This window comes from Anolis carolinensis, unplaced genomic scaffold (assembly GCF_035594765.1).
Source record: "Anolis carolinensis isolate JA03-04 unplaced genomic scaffold, rAnoCar3.1.pri scaffold_7, whole genome shotgun sequence".
Taxonomy (NCBI): domain Eukaryota; kingdom Metazoa; phylum Chordata; class Lepidosauria; order Squamata; family Dactyloidae; genus Anolis; species Anolis carolinensis.
The window spans coordinates 25745499-25765890 of NW_026943818.1; the positions used below are offsets into that span (position 1 = coordinate 25745499).

The 20392-nt window shown below is 47.1% G+C and overlaps 1 protein-coding gene across 3 annotated transcripts in view; it reads left to right on the forward strand.

Annotated features, from left to right (window-relative positions):
* Positions 1-20392, forward strand: part of rap1gap2 (RAP1 GTPase activating protein 2) — a 173809-nt gene that overhangs the window by 10637 nt on the left and 142780 nt on the right. The window contains exon 1 of one of the 3 annotated variants that reach the window (XM_062960452.1): positions 12725-12984. The exons of 1 other annotated variant lie outside the window; for it this stretch is intronic. The gene's annotated coding sequence lies outside the window, so the exon portion shown is untranslated. Of the gene's footprint in view, positions 1-12724; positions 12985-20392 lie in introns of those variants that run through there. One more of the 3 variants, XM_062960454.1, reaches the window with a different exon arrangement.

Sequence of the window (20392 nt, forward strand, 5' to 3'; positions counted from 1 at the left end):
ATTTGTGTTTTAATGTTATGTATTCTGTTTGGAGTGGGTGAACTACAATTCCCAGAATCGTGGCTGAATCCTTCCCAAACCCTGCCAGTATTATAAGTTGGCCATTTTGGGTGTGTGTACCAGGTGTGCTGCAGTACTGTCTGGATGGGGATGAACTACTTCAACTTCCAGATTCCCAGGGCAATTGCCCCGAAATATCTATCAGTATCCCCAGCAGGCAATATTCAGTCTGTGTGTCAAGTTTGGTCTAGATTCGTCATTGGCTGGGTTCAGTGGTCTTTGGATGGAGGTGAACTACAACTCCCAAAATCAAGGCCCCTTCCCACAAATACCTGCAGTATGTTCAGTAGATCATGAGGCTTCTCTGTGTGAAGTGTGGTCCTAGTGCATTGTCGGTTGGGGGGTCAGTGTTTATCTGGCTGCAGGTGAACTATAACTCCCTTTTCCCCAACCTTGTTCAATATGTTGTATTGGTTATGGGGGGCTCTGTGTGCCAAGTGTGATGCTCATTCATTTCAGGTGAACTATAAATCCCAGTACCTACTACTCCTCAACTTCCAGTCCAGTTCCCCTCCAAACCCACCAGTAGTCAAATCTGGGCATATCGGGGATGCATGGCAAGTTTGGTCCAGACCCATCATTGTTTGGGTTCATAGTGCGTTCTGGGTGTAGGTGAACTACAACTCCTCTATATTCCCCAGTAGGAGTGACAGTGCTCTGACTTGATGCAGAGTGAAGTACAACTTCCACCATGTGGAGTCAATCCCTAAACTCCTCCAGTAAGTTTAGTTGCAGCTCAGTTCTGCTCTGTTTGTTATGCAAAGAGATTGGAAAGGAAAGAGCAGCGGGCGGGGCCATGCAAATTCCACAGCAATGGAAAACCCTGGGATGCCTGCCTGTGGTGGAAGAAAAAGCAAAATCTAAGATGAAATGGTCCCCAAACGAAAGCATGCCTTGGGTGATGGGCCGTAGTGCTTGGAAAGGACATTGGCAGGGGATGGGCTGCATGTTCATGGCGCTCGCTGTAACCTTAATTTCAGTGCAAAGAGGTGACTTGCTAGATTCTCAGGCCTGGGAAGTATAACCTGTTTGTGGAGGCCGGAGGCTGTCTGTGTGAGCAGACATCCGTGCCACATACACACATACGGGTTTTCACTTTTATTATGGATTTAGATTAGATTTAGATTAGATTTAGATTTAGATTTAGATTTAGATTTAGATTAGATTAGATTAGATTTAGATTTAGATGTCCTCCTCCCTCACGTTCTGGGCACGAGCATTAACTAATTTACAACGTTGGAATGAGGAAGTGAGGAAGTGCCGTCAGTGTGGATGATGAAGCAGCTGTTCCCCCCTGTGGCCAGAATCGAACATCCCCTCAGGAGAAGGTTAAATTGCCTCTGCATCTGTCTGTCTGTCTGTCTCTGTCTCGGTTCGATGTGTTTATGGGCATTGAATGTTTGCCTTGTATGTGTATAATGTGATCCGCCCTGAGTCCCCTTCGGGGTGAGAAGGGCGGAATATAAATATTGTAAATCTATATATATATAAAAGAGTGATGGAATCCCGGCAACCAACAAAACAACAAAACTAAAGGCCCCCCAAACTCTAAAATTGAAATCACAATCCATCATCCATGCCTCTAGGTTGATACAAGAAAAAGAAAAGAAAAATAAAGTCCTAATTAGAGGGAGAGGAATAATTGTTTTTTATCCAATTGCTGCCAGTTAGAAGGCTAAGCTCTGCCCACTTGGTCTCCTAGCAACCTACTCAGCCCAGGAGACAGGCAGAGTTAGGCCTCACTTAGGCCTCTTCCACACTGCCTATAAAATACAGATTATCAGATTTCACCTGGATAATCTTGACTCCACACTGCCATATAATCCACTTCAGTGTACATTTTATACAGCTGTGTAGAAGAGGCCTCATATAATCCAGTTCTAAGCCGAAAATATAAGATTATAAATATACAGTAGAGCCTCACTTATCCAACATAAACAGGACAGCAGAATGTTGGATAACTGAATATGTTGGATAATAAGAAGGGATTCAGGAAAACCCGATTAAACATCAAATTAGGTAATCATTATACAAATTAAGCACCAAAACATCATGTTATACAACAAATTTGACAGAAAAAGTAGTTCCATGTGCAGTAATGCTACTGTATTTACAAATTTAGCACCAAAATGTCACGATATATTGAAAACATTGACTACAAATATGGCTTGGATAAGCCATTATCCAGAAGCTTGGATAAGCGAGGCTTGGATAACTGAGACTCCATTGTACTTTATTTCCCATACCACCATACTTCGCCACAGCAACGCGTGGCCGGGCACAGCTAGTAAATAAATCTATATCTATATCTATATATCTATATATATATAATAAAAGTGAATGTTTGTATGCGAGTGTGTATCAGCGTTTTGATTGGCCTGGCGGAATATGTATCAGCGTTTTGATTGGCCTGGCGGAATATGTGCTCGCGTTTTGATTGGCCTGGCGGAATATGGGTCAGCTTTCTGATTGGCCTCCACTTTCACAGGCCACTGGGACTGCTGAGGCAAAAACTACTACCAACTGGCTTCGTTCGGCCTACTTATCTCCTCAGAACGAAGCTAGCTTTGGGACAGTTAACAGCCTTTGGCCTACACTTTGGTAATCCAAAACACCACTGGGACCACCAGGAAGGCCGGAGCTGGACCGAACCTGACACACATAACCCCTACGACCCATGAACCCACTGACAACGGATCTGGACCACATAGACCCAACATGCCCAACTGTCATACTGATAATAAAAAAAAAAAACTTTGGTTCTAAGAATTACAGTTCACTCACACATTCTCAGCATTCTGCATCCAACTAATGATGGAAAATAATTATGTTTTAATGCTTCCTTTTAAATGCTTCCTTTATGGAAACTTTTATTCCCCCCCACACCTTACCCACCCACCACTGGGCCCCTTTCGCCCCTCTGCTGACATGTTTAAGGCCTTCCAGGCTGGCTTTCTCCTCCTAGGCCCCAAAGAGGATGCCATCTTGCCTCCTCAAGACTTACAGGCTGTCTTTCTCCTCCTAGGCCCCAAAGAGGACGCCATCTTGCCTCCTCAAGACTTGCAGGCTGTCTTTCTCCTCCTAGGCCCCAAAGAGGACGCCATCTTGCCTCCTCAAGACTTACAGGCTGTCTTTCTCCTCCTAGGCCCCAAAGAGGACGCCATCTTGCCTCCTCAAGACTTGCAGGCTGTCTTTCTCCTCCTAGGCCCCAAAGAGGATGCCATCTTGCCTCCTCAAGACTTACAGGCTGTCTTTCTCCTCCTAGGCCCCAAAGAGGACGCCATCTTGCCTCCTCAAGACTTGCAGGCTGTCTTTCTCCTCCTAGGCCCCAAAGAGGACGCCATCTTGCCTCCTCAAGACTTGCAGGCTGTCTTTCTCCTCCTAGGCCCCAAAGAGGACGCCATCTTGCCTCCTCAAGACTTACAGGCTGTCTTTCTCCTCCTAGGCCCCAAAGAGGACGCCATCTTACCTCCTCAAGACTTGCAGGGCTGTCTTTCTCCTCCTAGGCCCCAAAGAGGACGCCATCTTGCCTGCTCAAGACTTACAGGCGGTCTTTCTCCTCCTAGGCCCCAAAGAGGACGCCATCTTGCCTCCTCAAGACTTGCAGGCTGTCTTTCTCCTCCTAGGCCCCAAAGAGGACGCCATCTTGCCTCCTCAAGACTTGCAGGGCTGTCTTTCTCCTCCTAGGCCCCAAAGAGGATGCCATCTTGCCTCCTCAAGACTTACAGGCTGTCTTTCTCCTCCTAGGCCCCAAAGAGGACGCCATCTTACCTCCTCAAGACTTGCAGGGCTGTCTTTCTCCTCCTAGGCCCCAAAGAGGACGCCATCTTGCCTCCTCAAGACTTACAGGCGGTCTTTCTCCTCCTAGGCCCCAAAGAGGACGCCATCTTGCCTCCTCAAGACTTGCAGGCTGTCTTTCTCCTCCTAGGCCCCAAAGAGGACGCCATCTTGCCTCCTCAAGACTTACAGGCTGTCTTTCTCCTCCTAGGCCCCAAGAGGACGCCATCTTGCCTCCTCAAGACTTGCAGGGCTGTCTTTCTCCTCCTAGGCCCCAAAGAGGATGCCATCTTGCCTCCTCAAGACTTACAGGCTGTCTTTCTCCTCCTAGGCCCCAAAGAGGACGCCATCTTACCTCCTCAAGACTTGCAGGGCTGTCTTTCTCCTCCTAGGCCCCAAAGAGGATGCCATCTTGCCTCCTCAAGACTTACAGGCTGTCTTTCTCCTCCTAGGCCCCAAAGAGGACGCCATCTTACCTCCTCAAGACTTGCAGGGCTGTCTTTCTCCTCCTAGGCCCCAAAGAGGACGCCATCTTGCCTCCTCAAGACTTACAGGCTGTCTTTCTCCCCCTAGGCCCCAAAGAGGACTCCATCTTGCCTCCTTAAGATTGCTCCAAAGAAGGCAGCTTCTTCTACTTTTATGTCTTATACTATTGCTTGACATTACTTTTATGTTTTATTTATATGGTGGGTGTTAGCACGTGACTTAATGACCTTGCAAGCCACTTTGGGTCCATTGCAGAAAGGCGGGGGAGAAATATCAGACATAAATAAATAAATAAATGTCTCAATCGTATGTATGGTTGGAATGACCTTCTGTTGGGAGGGCTTGGATGGTGTCTTCCTTTGTGACAGACGGGGCTGGACTGGATGACCTTCAGAGACCCCTTTCAAATCTCCCAATCATATTTATGACTTTATGGCCATCTGTTGGGAGGGCTTGGATGGTGTCTTCCTTTGTGGCAGAAGGGGCTGGACTGGATGACCTTCAGAGACCCCTTTCAAATCTCCCAATCATATTTATGACTGAATGGCCATCTGTTGGGAGGGCTTGGATGGTGTCTTCCTTTGTGGCAGAAGGGGCTGGACTGGATGACCTTCAAAGACCCCTTTCAAATCTCCCAATTGTATTTATGACTGGATGGTCATCTGTCAGGAGAGCTTGGATGGTGTCTTCCTTTGTGGCAGAAGGGGCTGGACTGGATGACCTTCAGAGACCCCTTTCAAATCTAGGACTCTATCTCCCAATCGTATTTATGACTTGATGGCCATCTGTCAGGAGGGCTTGGATGGTGTCTTCCTCTATGGCAGAAGGGGGTTCGACTAGATGGCCTTTGGGCACCCCTACTAACTCTAGGATTGTATGGAAGCCTTTAAACCAGGCACGGGTCAACTTGGGCCCTCCAGGGGTTTTGGACTCCAACTCCCACAATTCCAGACAGCCTACCCCATGATGTGCTTTATGACCTGGTGCCGTTTGCGGGATGATCGACCATGGGTGATGGGATATGTAGTACTTTCAATCACTACGGTTCCCACAGGCCACTGCGATGTCCACCAGTGATGGAACTGGAGCAAACTTCGCACACAGAACCCCCATGAACCCCTTTAAGTCCTGGGGTAGTTTGGGGGAGGATAGACCAAGGATGATGGGACATGCACTAACTTCGCTCACTTCTTGAGACCACAGCAACTGCTACAAATGACAGAACTGAACCAAATCTGGTATATATATCCCAAATGAGGAACTTTATATGCTGCAGCAGTTTGGGGGAGGATGGACCAAGGACGATGGGATTTGCAGTACTTTCATCAAGGGCCATAGCCAGAAAAAAATTTCGGGAAGGGTTTTGAAAATTTCGGGGGGGGGGGGGGTTGAACCCCTAGCACATACCCCTCCTTGCTACAAACCTGTCAATATCTGCTTGAGATAGTGCCTGGAGGGACTCTTAATGTTTTGCATCTCATAGACTTAGCATGGGGATTTGGTTAACCAGTTAAAATTCATGAGTAAACGAGATTTTTTTTATAACTTGAAAAATTTCGTGGGGGGGGGGGCGGTTTGAACCCCTAACCCCCCCCCCCCCCCCCCCCCTCACTACAGGCCTGCTTTCATCCAATTCACCTCCCACAGGCCACTGTGATTCCCATGAATGACGAAACTGTACCAAACTTGATACACAGGTGCAATGTGGCCCCCTTTACGTCCTGATCTGGTTTGGGGCAGGATGGACCATGGATGATTGGATTTGCAGTACCCTCACCCGATTCACCTCCAACGGACCACTGTGATACCCATGAAAGCCAAAACTGTACCATACTTGACACACAGGTGCAATGTGACACAATTTATGTCCTGGTGTGGTTTCCAGGAGAATGCACCAAGGATGATGGGTTTTCCAGTACCTTCATCCAATTCACCTCCCACAGACCACTGTGATGCCCATGAATGATGAAACTGTACCAAACTTGACATATAGGTGCAATATGGCCCACTTTACATCCTACTATCATTTGAGGGAACAACGGACCATGGGTGATGGGATTTACAGTACCTTCACTCACTTCCCCAGACCACTGCGACCCCCACCAGTGTCTGATCAAGACCGAACTTGACACATCAACTCCCCATGACCTACTTTACATCCTGGAGCTGTTTGCAGGGGGATGGACCATGGACTTGCATATGAGAGTTGTAGTTCACCCACACCAACTAAAGCCAACTGACACTGGATCGAGACTAAACTTGGAACAAAGGCAAGCAATTCCGTTCTCAAATAACCCGGGCACTGCCGGGTCCCCAAGCTAGTATATAATAAAAGTGAATGTTTGTATGTGAGTATGTATCAGCGTTTTGATTGGCCTGGCGGAATATGTGCTCGCGTTTTGATTGGCCTGGTGGAATATGGGTCAGCTTTCTGATTGGCCAGCCGGAATATGGCCCAGCTTTCTGATTGGCCTCCACTTTCACAGGCCACTGGGACTGCTGAGGCAAAAACTACTACCAACTGGCTTCGTTCGGCCTACTTATCTCCTCAGAACGAAGCTAGCTTTGGGACAGTTAACAGCCTTTGGCCTACACTTTGGTAATCCAAAACACCACTGGGACCACCAGGAAGACCGGACCTGGACCAAACTTGACACACATCACCCCCCCCCCCTCCCACCTTGCCCAACCACCACTGGGCTCCTCTGCTGACATGTTTAAGGCCTTCCAGGCTGGCCCCATGCTGCTAGGCCTAAAAGAAGAATGCCATCTTGCCTCAAAAGAAGGCAGCAATCATCTTCTTTGTAAGGCCCTACTTTCTTCAAAAGACAGCAGGCAACATTATCTTTTTAACGATGCCTTTTCATGCTTAATAGGTTGATCTTGGGTTGATGGAAGTACAGTAGAGTCTCGCTTATCCAACATTCGCTTATCCAACGTTCTGGATTATCCAACGCATTTTTGTAGTCAATGTTTTCAATACATCGTGATATTTTGGTGCCAAATTTGTAAATACAGTAATTACTACATAGCATTACTGCGTATTGACCTACTTTTTCTGTCAAATTTATTGTATAACATGATGTTTGGGTGCTTAATTTCTAAAATCATAACCTAATTTGATGTTTAATAGGCTTTTCCTTCATCCTTCCTTATTATCCAACATATTCGCTTATCCAACATTCTACCGGCCCGTTTATGTTGGATAAGTGAGACTCTACTGTAGCACCACATCAAGTAGGAAATAAGGTACCACTTATAAAGTGGGGAGGCAAATTTAACTAATTTACGACGTTGGAATGAGGAAGTGCTGTCACAGTGGATGATGAAGCAGCTGTTCCCCCCTGTGGCCAGAATCGAACATCCCCTCAGGAGAAGGTTAAATTGCCTCTGCGTCTGTCTCGGTTCTGTGTGTATATGGGCATTGAAGGTTTGCCCTATATTTATATAATGTGATCTGTGTGTGTGTGTGTGTGTGTGTGTGTGTGTGTGTGTGTGTGTGTATATATATATATATATATATATATATATATATATATATATATATAAATGGTTCTGTTTATATGGTTATGCATTTTCTAATAGCTTTATTCTTAAAATCCAAAATCCAAAAATGCCTATAATATATATCCTTACCAGATGAACCCTGGCAACATCAGGTACTTAGGCAACATTATTTATTTATTTATTTATTTACGGTATTTATATTCCGCCCTTCTCACCCCGAAAGAGACTCAAGGTGGATCACATTATATACATATAGGGCTAACATTCAATGCCCATATACACATAGAACCGAGACATCATCCACTGTGATGGCACTTCCTCATTCCAACGTCATAAATTAGTTAAATTTGCCTCCCCACTTTATAAGTGGTACCTTATTTCCTACTTGATAGATGCAACTACCTTTCGGGTTGCTAGGTCAGCAACGAGTAGGGGCTATTTTTTTTAATTGAGGGGTGCTCACCCCACCACGGGATGGCCTCGAACTCATGACCTCATGGTCAGAGTGATTTATTGCAGCAGGCTGCTCACGAGCCTGCACCACAGGATGTTGTGGATGTTGTCCATCTACAACCTTATGCATTTTATTAATGGGATAATTCATTTTAAAAAAATTAAAATCCTTTTTCAAATAACCCGGGCATCGCCAGGTACCCAACCAGGTATATAGTAATAAAAGTCAGTGTTTGTGGGTATGTATGTTTGTTTGTATGTATGTATGTATGTATGCTTCCGCCCTGGGATCTGACTCCCACAGACCACTGCAACCCCCTATAAAAGATGCATCTGAAGCAGTTTGGACAAGGATGGACCACGGATGAGGGAATTTGCCGTACCATCACCTGCTTTACAGACCACACAACCCCCATGAATGACAGACTAGGACCAAGCTTGGAACACAAACTCCCTATGACTGTCAACCCTGGAGAATTTGGTGAAGAATGGAACATGGATGATGGGATCTGAAGTACCTTCACCCACATCCAGAGACTATTCCTAACCCCCTCAGTCATGTATCTGTACCAAAGATGGCACAGACCCCCATGACTCTTCTTATATACCTCTGAGGTTTTTGGGAGGATTGACCACAGACGATGGGATTTCCAGTACCTTCCAGTACCTTCCAGAAACTACTGCAAACCCCATCGGCCATAGATCTGCATCAATGGGCCCATTCATAATATACAAAACAACTCAATGCCCGCTACTAATAACCCGGGCACTGCCGGGCCCCCAAGCTAGTAAATAAATAAATGTCGGTTGGTGAGAGGAAGTCAAACCATAATCCGCCAGCCCTGGCCAGTACAGAAACGTTTAGAAAAGTTTGGTTGGGCTTCATGCACTGCTGCGTGAGCCTGTGAGTGATGTAGTTATTCCAAGGGAGGGGGGCTGCTCTACGCATGCGCAGAGAGCATTATTTTGTTTTTGGTTTTTTTTTAGTGATTTCCAAATTGTATTGTTTGTTTTTTATGTAAAAACACAGATTGGATGACCATGTCTTTTGTGGCCAAATTTGGTGTGTTTTGGGTGTGTAGTTTTTTTGTTTAAGTTAAGGGAAAAACTATCAGAACATCTATATATATAAAAGGATAATGAAATTTCGGCCTAGGACAAAACAACAAAACTACACATCCCAGAAACACTAAACTTGGCAGCACAACCCCCCATCCATGCCTCTACGTTCATACAACAAAAAAGAAAAGAAAAATAAAGTCCTAATTAGAGGGAGAAGAATAATTGTTTTTATCCAATTGCTGCCAGTTAGAAGGTTAAGCTCCACCCTCTTGGTCTCCTAGCAACCCACTCAGCCCAGGGGACAGGCAGAGTTAGGCCTCACAAATGAGAGTAGATGAATAGGTATTGCTCCAGCAGGAAGGTAACGGCGCTCCATGCAGTCATGCCACATGACCTTGGAGGAGTCTACGGACAACGCCAGCTCTTCAGCTTAGAAATGCAGATAAGCACCAACCCCCAGAGTAAGACATGACTGGACTTAATGTCAGGGGAAAACCTTTACTCTTTACCTTAACTACCACCTATTCTTCAATACTTTATTTCCCATACCACCATACTTCACCACAGAAATGCGTGGCCGGGCACAGCTAGTTTTTATTTATATAGATTTTAGTGTTTATTTAAAAAACCCACAAAACAGCGAGTTTGCGAAAAGTGAACCGCAAAGTAGTGAGGGAACATTGTATCCTGTGTTTGCATATTTTGGATGTTCTGCTGTTTTGGGGTCGTTTTCTCCCCTTAACCCACAAGAAAATCCTTAACAAACAGGGTTATGGGCCCAGTCTAGATGCCCAATCTGAATGTCTGTTGTCTTAGCCACATAATTGGGGAACCACCTTTGTGCTTCTTTCTGACCTTTTGATCACTGGGAGGTACTGTTTCCACATGTTCACTTGATGGCTGGACTGGAGTGAGCTGAGTCACAGATATACAAGTCTTTTCATCACAGAATGACCCATAAAATGCCACTGGAATCGTGTCTTTGGAGGGTGGATTTCATTACTTCCCAAACATTAGTTCTTCCTATGAGTGTGTCCTCATAGGGCAGTGGCTCCCAACCGTCCGAATGCTGTGACCCCTTAATACAGTTCCTCATGTTGTGGTGATCCCCGACCGTAAAATTACTTTAGTTGCTACTTCACAATTGTAATTTTGCTACTGATATGAATCATCATGTAAATATCTGATATTCAAGATGTGTTTTCATTCACTGGACAAAAGTTGGCACAAATACCCGAAACGCCCAAATTTGAATACTGGTGGGGTTGGGTGGATTGATTTTGTCATTTGTAAGTTATAGTTGCTGGGATTTATAGTTCACCTACAATCAAAGAGCATTTGGAACTCCACCAATGATGAAATTGAACCAAACTTGGCATGCAGAATTCCCATGACGAACAGAAAATATTGGAAGGGTTTGGTGGGCATTGACCTTGAGTTTGGGAGTTGTAGTTCACCTAGATCCAGAGAGCACTGGGGACTCAAACAATGATGGATCTGGACCAGTCTACCCCCTATGACAGTGGTTCTCAATCTGGAGGTTGGAACCCCTGGGCGGGGTCGCGAGGGGGTGTCAGAGGGGTCAAAAAAGACCATCAGAAAACACATCTGTCTTTGAGAACCGCATCTCTTTCTATGAACCGGCACGGGCTTTGAGATCTGCCAGGGAGGCCCTTCTCTCAGTCCCACTACCACTTGGCACAGGCAGAGAGTTCTTCTGCCTTCTCTGCCAAAATACTGGAAGGGTTTGGCCCTCTCTCTTGTTCCCACCAATCGTACTTGAGACGGTGGTGGGACTGAGAGAAGGACCTCCCTGGCAGATCTCAAAGCCCACGCTGGTTCAAAGAAAGAGATACGGTTTCGAAGACAGATGTGTTTTCCGATGGGCTTTTCTGACCCCTCTGATATCCCCCTCGTGACCCCCCAGAGGTCCCAACCCCCAGACAGGGGCAGCTGAACCTATATGTCAGTGATTCCCAAAGTGGGCACTACCACCCCCTCGTGGGCGCTACAGCGATCCGGGGGGCGGTGATGGCACCTATTCGGATACGGGGGCGGGGCCAGGGGAGTGGCATGGCTTCTTCACAAGAGCTCGAGACAGGGCTGAGAATCTATACCTCTCCTGAGGCGCTTGTTGGGACACAGAGGGCAGAGCTAGGTAAGGGGGTGGGGCCTCCTTCCAAGAGCCTGAGACAGGGCTGAGCCTCTAGACCTCCCCTGAGAGGCCTTTTAGGATTAAAGGGTGGGGCTGGAGCGGAGCCTTTTCCCAAGAGCCTGAGACAGGGCTGAGAATCTATACCTCTCCTGAGGTGCTTGTTGGGACACAGAGGGTGGAGCTAGGTAAGGGGGTGGGGCCTCCTTCCAAGAGTGCGAGACAGGGCTGAGCCTCTATACCTCTACTGAGAGGCCTTTTAGGACTAAAGGGCGGGGCTATACTTCCCCTGAGGCGCTTGTGAGAACATGGGGCCAAGGTATAGAGGTTCAGCCCGCTTAGGCACTTGGAAAGAGGCCATGCCCCCTCTTCTAGCCCCGCCCCCTGTGTCCTGGCAGGCACCGCAGGACAAGGATAGGAGCTCAGCCCTGCCTCAGAGCTCGTAACGCCGCACACCCCAGTCCTGGCCCCGCCCACCTTCCCCTCCCAGCCCTGCATCTTGGACTAGGGGAGAGGCTCAGCCCCGCCCTCTTGAGCAGGGCCCACCCCTCTAAGCCACGCCCCCCCCTTTTTCAGGGGGCGCTGAGTAATATGTTTTCTGGAAAGGGGGCGGCAGGCCAAATAAGTTTGGGAACCACTGCTATACGTGAAGTACGCAAATGCGGAAGGCGCCAATCACCTGGGGGCGCTATTGAGGCGCCTGGTTCAGTACCCAGAGAGAGAGAGAGAGAGAGAGAGAGAGAGAGAGAGAGGTGAGCAAACAAAAGTTCTAGGAAACAGCAACGCGCCCCGGGTTTCCCTTTACTGGAGGGAAACTCTTCCCACTGGTAAAGGCTTGGCACTTTGGGGAAACAGAGCTAAGCGTGTTGCTAAACAGCAAATCTCTACGGCTGTCTTCTTTCACTCTCACTGCATTCAGCGGGGGGGGGGGGGGGAGCTAAAATATTGTTTGAAAATTTCCTGCGCCCAGGTTGAGAACCACTGTCACAGGGGGTTGAACTGGATGGCCCTTGGGGGTCCCTTCCTACACTTGGATTCTACGATTTTGCATGGTGCAAAGAGGACAGTTGTCAGGTATGTATTAGAAAAGTACGTAAACAAAGCCATGATTTATTCAGAGGGGGGCTTCTCTCCCCGCCGCCTGCGTTGCCTTTGTCTCTCTTCTGCGGCCAGAGTGGCACCGAAACCCTTCTCCTTTGTGTTCCCGGAGAAGGTTGGGCTATGATGCGCGGTGGATGAGTCAAGCATCGCTGAGCCCTCTTGCGGTCATGAGCATCCTTGGTCTCTCGCCAAGAGAGTGCCGAGCATTTGAGCCAGCAGGTTAAGCCGAAGCAGGCGCACGGTTGGCCACTCTACATCACCGATGCGATAGAGAGCAGCTCTTGCATACTAAGCGGAGACGACGCGGCTGCCGGTGCCTTCCCTTTTGCGGATGCGGACAGCGAGCATCACTATTGCATCGAGTCGAGCGGGAGGCAACGCTGAAGGTAAGAACACGTCCTGCGCGCAACGGTAGAGGAGACAATGGTCAGATGCCATGTGGATGCAGACGAGAAGATTGGTGCCCTAGTTTTGGAAAGAGACAAATGTTTTCATGTGTAAACAAGGGTACCCAAGGGTAAACAAGGGACCTTGTTTGATGCGGCTCGCACAAAGGAAATATGTTCCATTTCCAGGTAGTGAGGTCGTAATATCCGTCGATCTATGAAAAGCGTGTATTTCCTTTTGTTATGGTTGTATCATCCGTCAATATATGAAAAGCGTGTTTTTCCTTTTGTTATGGTTGTATCATCCGTCGATATATGAAAAGCGTGTATTTCCTTTTGTTATGGTTGTATCATCCGTCAATATATGAAAAGCGTGTGTTTTCCTTTTGTTATTTGCATGCGGCTCATCAGCATCTGGAGCGGTCGAACGGAAGCATTCTTGTTTTGATACATCTGCACTGTAGAATTAACACAGTTTCACTGCCATGGCTCTCAGCATGATACGTAGTGTTGTCGAAGGCTTTCATGGCCGGGCACCGTCTAAGTCCAAGAACATTGGGAAGCTCAAGACGTTGAATTCATAGAGTATCTCCTCATTGTGTTGTCGAAGGCTTTCATGGCCGGAATCACAGGGTTATTGTATGTTTTCTGGGCTGTATGGCCATATTCCAGAAGCATTCTTTCCTGACATTTTGCCCACATCTATGGCAGGCATCCTCGGAGGTTGTGGTATATGAAGATGCCTGCCATAGATGTGGGCGAAACATCAGGAGAGAATACTTCTGGAATATGGCCATACAGTCTGGAAAACACACAACAACCCAGCATGATACATAGTTTGAAAAGGGCTTTCACCTTCTCCGTCCAAGAGCGTTGAGCTAAGACTCCCAGGATTCCATCGCATTTAGCCACAGTCGTTAAAGTGGTTTCGAACTGCAGTAATTCCAACAGTGTGGATGCACTCAAGGATGCAAAATTTTCAAATTTTTGACTGCTTGTCTGAAAAAGGAAACGTGGGACCAATTCGACCCCGGCATCTCACTTTCCAAGAGAGGGTTTTTATTACAGTACGGTATGGAATAAATCCCTGTCTATTGCACTCTTTGGCTTAGAGATCCAAACACAACAGGGATTTTTCTTTCCAAAATGAGCCCAAAAAAGCACCATGAGTTGACCGTTCTTTATCCGAAATGCTTGGGACCAGAAGTGTTTTGGATTTGGCTATTTCTCTGATTTTGGAACACTCGTATCAGCAGATTAGTACACAACCGAGTCTAAAAACCATATCAATTTCATCTTAATTCTGGGCTTGGCCCTGTTGTTGTTGTTGTTGTTGTTGTTGTTGTTATTATAGGAGCCCCCGGTGGCGCAGTGGGTTAAAGCCTTGTGATTTGAAGGTTGGGTTGCTGACCTGAAGGCAGCCAGGTTCGAATCCAAACCGGGGAGAGCGCAGATGAGCTCCCTCTATCAGCTCCAGCTCTATGCGGGGACATGAGACAAGCCTCCCACAAGGATGGTAAAAACATCAAAACATCGAGGCAACATCCCCAGGGCAACGTCCTTGCAGATGGCCAATTCTCTCACACCAGAAGCGACTTGCAGTTTCTCAAGTCACTTACAAAATGAAAAAATGATGATGATGATGATGATGATGATGATGATTATTATATTATGACACAGCAAACAAGATAGATATGCTGGATTTCATATCACAAAATCACAAGTCGAACACTTCCCAAGTGTCTAGGACTGTGTGATGTATTTTTGGATGATGCGCGCAGATCCCAGCAGGGTGGCCTTTTGCAGTTGGCAGATCGTAATTTTGTCAATGTCTATTGTTTCCAAATGCCGGCTGAGATCGTTTTTGCCCATCACCACCGGGACCACCTGCACTGGTTTCTGCCAGAGTCTTTGAAGTTCATCATCATTATTATTATTATTATTATTATAACTTCAGATGGTATTTGTAATGATTTTTGTGCATGAAATAAAGATGGTGTCCACTGACCCATTGGAAAGCAAAGAGGGCACTATAGCGACCCACAAATAAAATTTCGGAGTATTTTGGATTCTGGATATGGGATATTCGATCTGTATGCTTCTTAAATTCCTGTGTTGGGTGCATCTCCACTGCAGAATGAATGCAACTTAACACCACTTTAATTGCCCTGGCTCAATGCTATGTGGTCTTAGGAGCTGTAGTTTGGTAGAGCTCTAGAACTCTTTGACAGAGAAGGCTAAAGGTCTTGTAAAACTACAACTCCCAGCTTTCTATATCATTGGCAGTGGTTAAACTGATACACTGCAGAACTTGCCCACACTGTCCTTCTCATCCCAGTTTGCGATGTCTGGACGCTTTACATACAATGCTTTGCAGCTTCAAAGCCTGGCTGCTTTCTGCCTTTGTGTATGAAGTGGTTTATATTAGCAGCACATCCACAAGCAAACAATGCTCCAAAGCGGCCACCAAAACAGACGCCCTGTGTTGGGAAAAACACGAGCCCGCACTGTCCTCTTCATCCCAGTTTGGACGCTTTACATCGTGTACAACGCAAACACAATTCCGGGAAATTGTGCCGCCACCGAGGGACCGCTGCAAAGCGCTTGGAGTGATGTCTCCATGGTGACAGAGTTTGGAAAAGGACTCGTTCTGAACATCCACTGCATTTGTGTCTCTTGGTGTCGAGCAGGTGTCGAGCGACTCGGATTTCTTGGGCGAATTTCTTTTCGCAGCGTGGAACAACATCGCACTTTGCTGTGTTTTGTCCCCAGCGCTTGCTGAAGAGTCTCGCGCTCTCAGGCTTTGTTTTGGGTTCGGTCCAAATGTTTGGGATGTGAGGAACAGGACGAAGCATGAAGGACTGAAGAGAGAGGTCCCAAAGTGGGCGGCCATGCCTTCGTGCAAGAACTGAGCAACCTGGCACACATACCCAAGATGGCCAGCTTTGAATACTGGAGGGGTTTGCGGGGAACTGGCCTTCCTTTCTGGGAGTTGTAGTTCACCCACAACCAAGGAAACTGTAAGCTCCACCGATGATAGACCTGGACCAAGCTTGGCATGCAGAACCCCTACGACTGACTCAACCTACTGACTTGTTGGAGGTTGTAGAAATAAATAAATCGAAGCTTTTCCAGTCAACCCATTCCATCATGGAGTCCTTACATCACCGATGTCTATTACCATAGTGGACTTTAAGAGAGCTGACTTCCAAAAAATGAAGGAAATACTGAGCAGCATTCCATGGACGCCAATATTAAAAGACAAGGGAGTTAATGATGGATGGGAGTTTTTAAAAAGTGAAATACTCAAGGCGCAAATGCAAACAGTGCCAACAAAGAAAAAAAAATATGACACATGTGAAGAAGCCAGAATGGATGTCCAAAGAACTTCTAACTGGGCTAAGATTCAAAAGAGACATGCACAAGAAGTGGAAAAGGGGAGAAACAACCAAAGAGGAATTCAAACGTATAACCAACTCCTGTAGGGAAAAGGTTCGCAAGGCTAAAGCACAGAATGAGCTCAGGCTTGCCAGGGACATAAAAAACAACAAAAAAGGCTTTTTTGCTTACGTTGGTAGAAAAAGGAAGAAAAAGGAGGCGATAGGGCCTCTGCAAGGAGAAGATGGGGTGATGGCGACAGGGGACAGGGAAAAGGCAGAACTGCTCAATGCCTTCTTTGCCTCGGTCTTCTCACAAAAAGAAAGCCATCTTCAACCTCAGCAACACGGAATGGACGAAGGATTGGGGGAAATCCAACCCCAAATAGGGAAACAAGTTGTCCAGGAACACCTGGCCGCTCTAAACGAATTCATGTCCCCAGGGCCAGATCAGCTACATCCAAGAGTATTGAAGGAACTAGTGGAAGTTATTTCAGAACCACTGGCAATCATATTTGAGAGTTCTTGGAGAACGGGAGAAGTCCCAGAAGATTGGAGGAGGGCGAATGTGGTCCCTATCTTCAAGAAGGGAAAAAAGAACGACCCAAACAATTACCGTCCGGTCAACCTCACATCGATACCAGGCAAGATTCTGGAAAAGATCATTAAGGAAGTGGTCTGCAAACCCTTAGAAACAAATGCGGTCATTGCTAATAGTCAACACGGATTTACTAAAAACAAGTCATGCCAGACTAATCTGATCTCTTTTTTCGACAGAGTTACGAGTTGGGTCGATACAGGGGATGCCGTGGATGTAGCATACCTGGATTTCAGTAAGGCCTTCGACAAAGTCCCCCACGACCTTCTGGCAAACAAACTAGTAAAATGTGGGTTAGACAAAACTACGGTTAGGTGGATCTGTAATTGGCTAAGCAAACGAACCCAAAGGGTGCTCACCAATGCGTCGTCTTCATCTTGGAAAGAAGTCACGAGTGGAGTGCCGCTGGGTTCTGTCCTGGGCCCGGTTCTGTTCAACATCTTTATTAATGACTTAGACGAAGGGTTAGAAGGCACGATCATCAAGTTTGCAGACGACACCAAACTGGGAGGGATAGCTAACACTCCAGAAGACAGGAGCAGAATTCAAAACGATCTTGACAGACTAGAGAGATGGGCCGAAACTAACAAAATGAAGTTCAACAGGGACAAATGCAAGATACTTCACTTCGGCAGAAAAAATGGAAATCAAAGATACAGAATGGGGACGCCTGGCTTGACAGCAGTGAAAAAGATCTTGGAGTCCTCGTGGACAACAAGTTAAACATGAGCTAGCAATGTGATGTGGCTGCTAAGAAAGCCAACGGGATTTTGGCCTGCATCAATAGGGGAATAGCGTCTAGATCCAGGGAAGTTATGCTCCCCCTCTATTCTGCCTTGGTCAGACCACATCTGGAATACTGCGTCCAATTTTGGGCACCACAGTTGAAGGGAGATGTTGACAAGCTGGAAAGCGTCCAGAGGAGGGCAACTAAAATGATCAAAGGTCTGGAGAACAAGCCCTATGAGGAGAGGCTTAAAGAACTGGGCATGTTTAGCCTGCAGAAGAGAAGGCTGAGAGGAGACATGATAGCCATGTACAAATATGTGAGGGGAAGTCATAGGGAGGAGGGAGCAAGCTTGTTTTCTGCTGCCCTGCAGACTAGGACACAATGGAACAATGGCTTCAAACTACAGGAAAGGAGATTCCACCTGAACATCAGGAAGAACTTCCTCACTGTGAGAAGGGCTGTTCGGCAGTGGAACTCTCTCTCCCAGACTGTGGTGGAGGTTCCTTCTTTGGAGGCTTTTAAACAGAGGCTGGATGGCCATCTGTCAGGGGTGCTTTGAATGCAATTTCCTGCTTCTTGGTAGGGACTTCGACTGGATGGCCCATGAGGTCTCTTCCAACTCTACTATCTATGATTCTATGATTCTATGAGTGGGAGTTGTAGTTCACCCTACAGCAAGAGAGTACACTGAACCCCATCCATGATGCATTTGAGGGGACTTGGTGTCACAAGTGGACGGTGAGGCGGTGCATACTCTCAGGAAGCCGGAAGCTGGAAGATGTTAAATTGCCTCTGTGTCTGTCTATATATTGTATGTGTGCATTGTGATCTGCCCTGAGTCCCCTTTGGGGTGAGAAAGAAGGGCTGAATATAAATACTGTAAATAAATAAATAAGTAAATAAACAAACAATGCAGCCTAAACCGTGCCACATGCACAGAGACACCAGAGGCACCCCAAGTGGCCAGCTTCTGATCAAAGGAAATGTAATATAATGCCAAGTTTTTAACTTTGTATTTTTAAATACATTATAATGGTGTCCTCAATTCGTTTCTGACGTGGTAAATCAGGGATTCCCAAAGTGGGCGCTACCGCCCCCTGGTGGGTGCTGCAGTGATCCAGGGGGGCAGTGATGGCCACAGGTGCATTGGGGGGCGGGGCCAGGGGAGGGGCGGGGCCTCTTCCCAAGTGCCTGGGACAAGGCTGAGCCCCTGAGGCGCCTGTTAGGACACAGGGGGCGGAGCTAGAGGAGTGGGCATGCCTGAGTGGGCTGAGAATCTATACTTCTCCTGAGGCACTTGTTGGGACACAGAGGGTGGAGCTAGGGAAGGGGACAGGGCCTCTTCCCAAGAGCCTGAGACAGGGCTGAGCCTCTATAACTCTCCTGAGAGGCCTTTTAGGACAAAAGGGCGGGGCTGGGGCGGGGACGGGACCTCTTCCCAAGAGCCTGAGACAGGGCTGAGCCTCTGTAACTCTTCTGAGATGACTTTTAGGACTAAAGGGCGGGGCTAGGGCGGGGACGGGGCCTCTTCCCAAGAGCCCGAGACAGGGCTGAGCCTCTCTATACTTCCCCTGAGGCGCTTGTTAGAACACAGCAGCGGGGTATAGAGGTTCAGCCCCATCAGGCACTTGGGAAGAGGCCCCGCCCCCTCTTCTAGCCCCGTTCCCTGCATCCAGGACAGGGATAGAAGCTCAGCCCTGCCTCAGAGCTCGTAACTCCAGCCATCCCAGTCCTGGCCGCCCATTTGTGGCCCCGCCTACCTCCCCCTCCCAGCCCTGGACTAGGGGAGAGACTCAGCCCCACCCTCTTGAGCAGGAGCCATGCCCACCCCTCTAAGCCACGCCCCCCCTTTCCACCAGGCGCTGAGTTATATTTTTTTCTGGAAACGGGGCGGTAGGCCAAATAAGTTTGGGAACCACTACGGTAAATAAACAAATACATGCCCGTCATGACCTATTGCCTCCATTCACATTATCTTCCCAGCTTTGGCACTCCTGAACGTCAAACCTACCCAGAAGCAATGGTTAAGCACCTTGGATAGTACCTTTCAAACCTAGGATAGATAGATTTCATTACCCACGTTAACAGCCGTCGGCATCCGTTGCTTGAAGGATTGTCCCACTTATGACAACACAGATCTGTGGTCTCCCGCTCCAGATGGCAGGATTAGATCTAATGGGCTTGAGTTGCAGACAAAGTGAAGAGTAGGAGTGACACTCAAAGCTGTTCAACAATGGAAACAATGACTGAAACGGCAGTGTGTGGGTTGCTCCTTCGCTGGAGGTCATTAGACAAAGACTACTGCTGTCTACTGCCAGTCTTGCTCGGGATTTATAGCATCATGTAGGAGTCTACTTCACACCCAAGACCTCTTCAGTTCTTTAGCTCCCTATTCCTTTACTTACATAGTGAGTACTTTGTATTGCTTTATAAGATTACTAGCTTTGCCCGGCCACGCGTTGCTGTGGCTTATGCTTTCAGAGTGTTGTTCTTTATTTACTGTCCTGATTTTAGAGATTATATTGTTCTGTATTATTATATCACAGTAATTATTACATATTATAATCTTATATTATCTGCTTAGAACTCCTACACAGCTGTATAAAATGCACACTGAAGTGGATTATATGGCAGTGTGGACTCAAGATAATCCAGTTCAAAGCAGTTAATATAAGATTATAAATGGGTTATATAGCTGTGTGG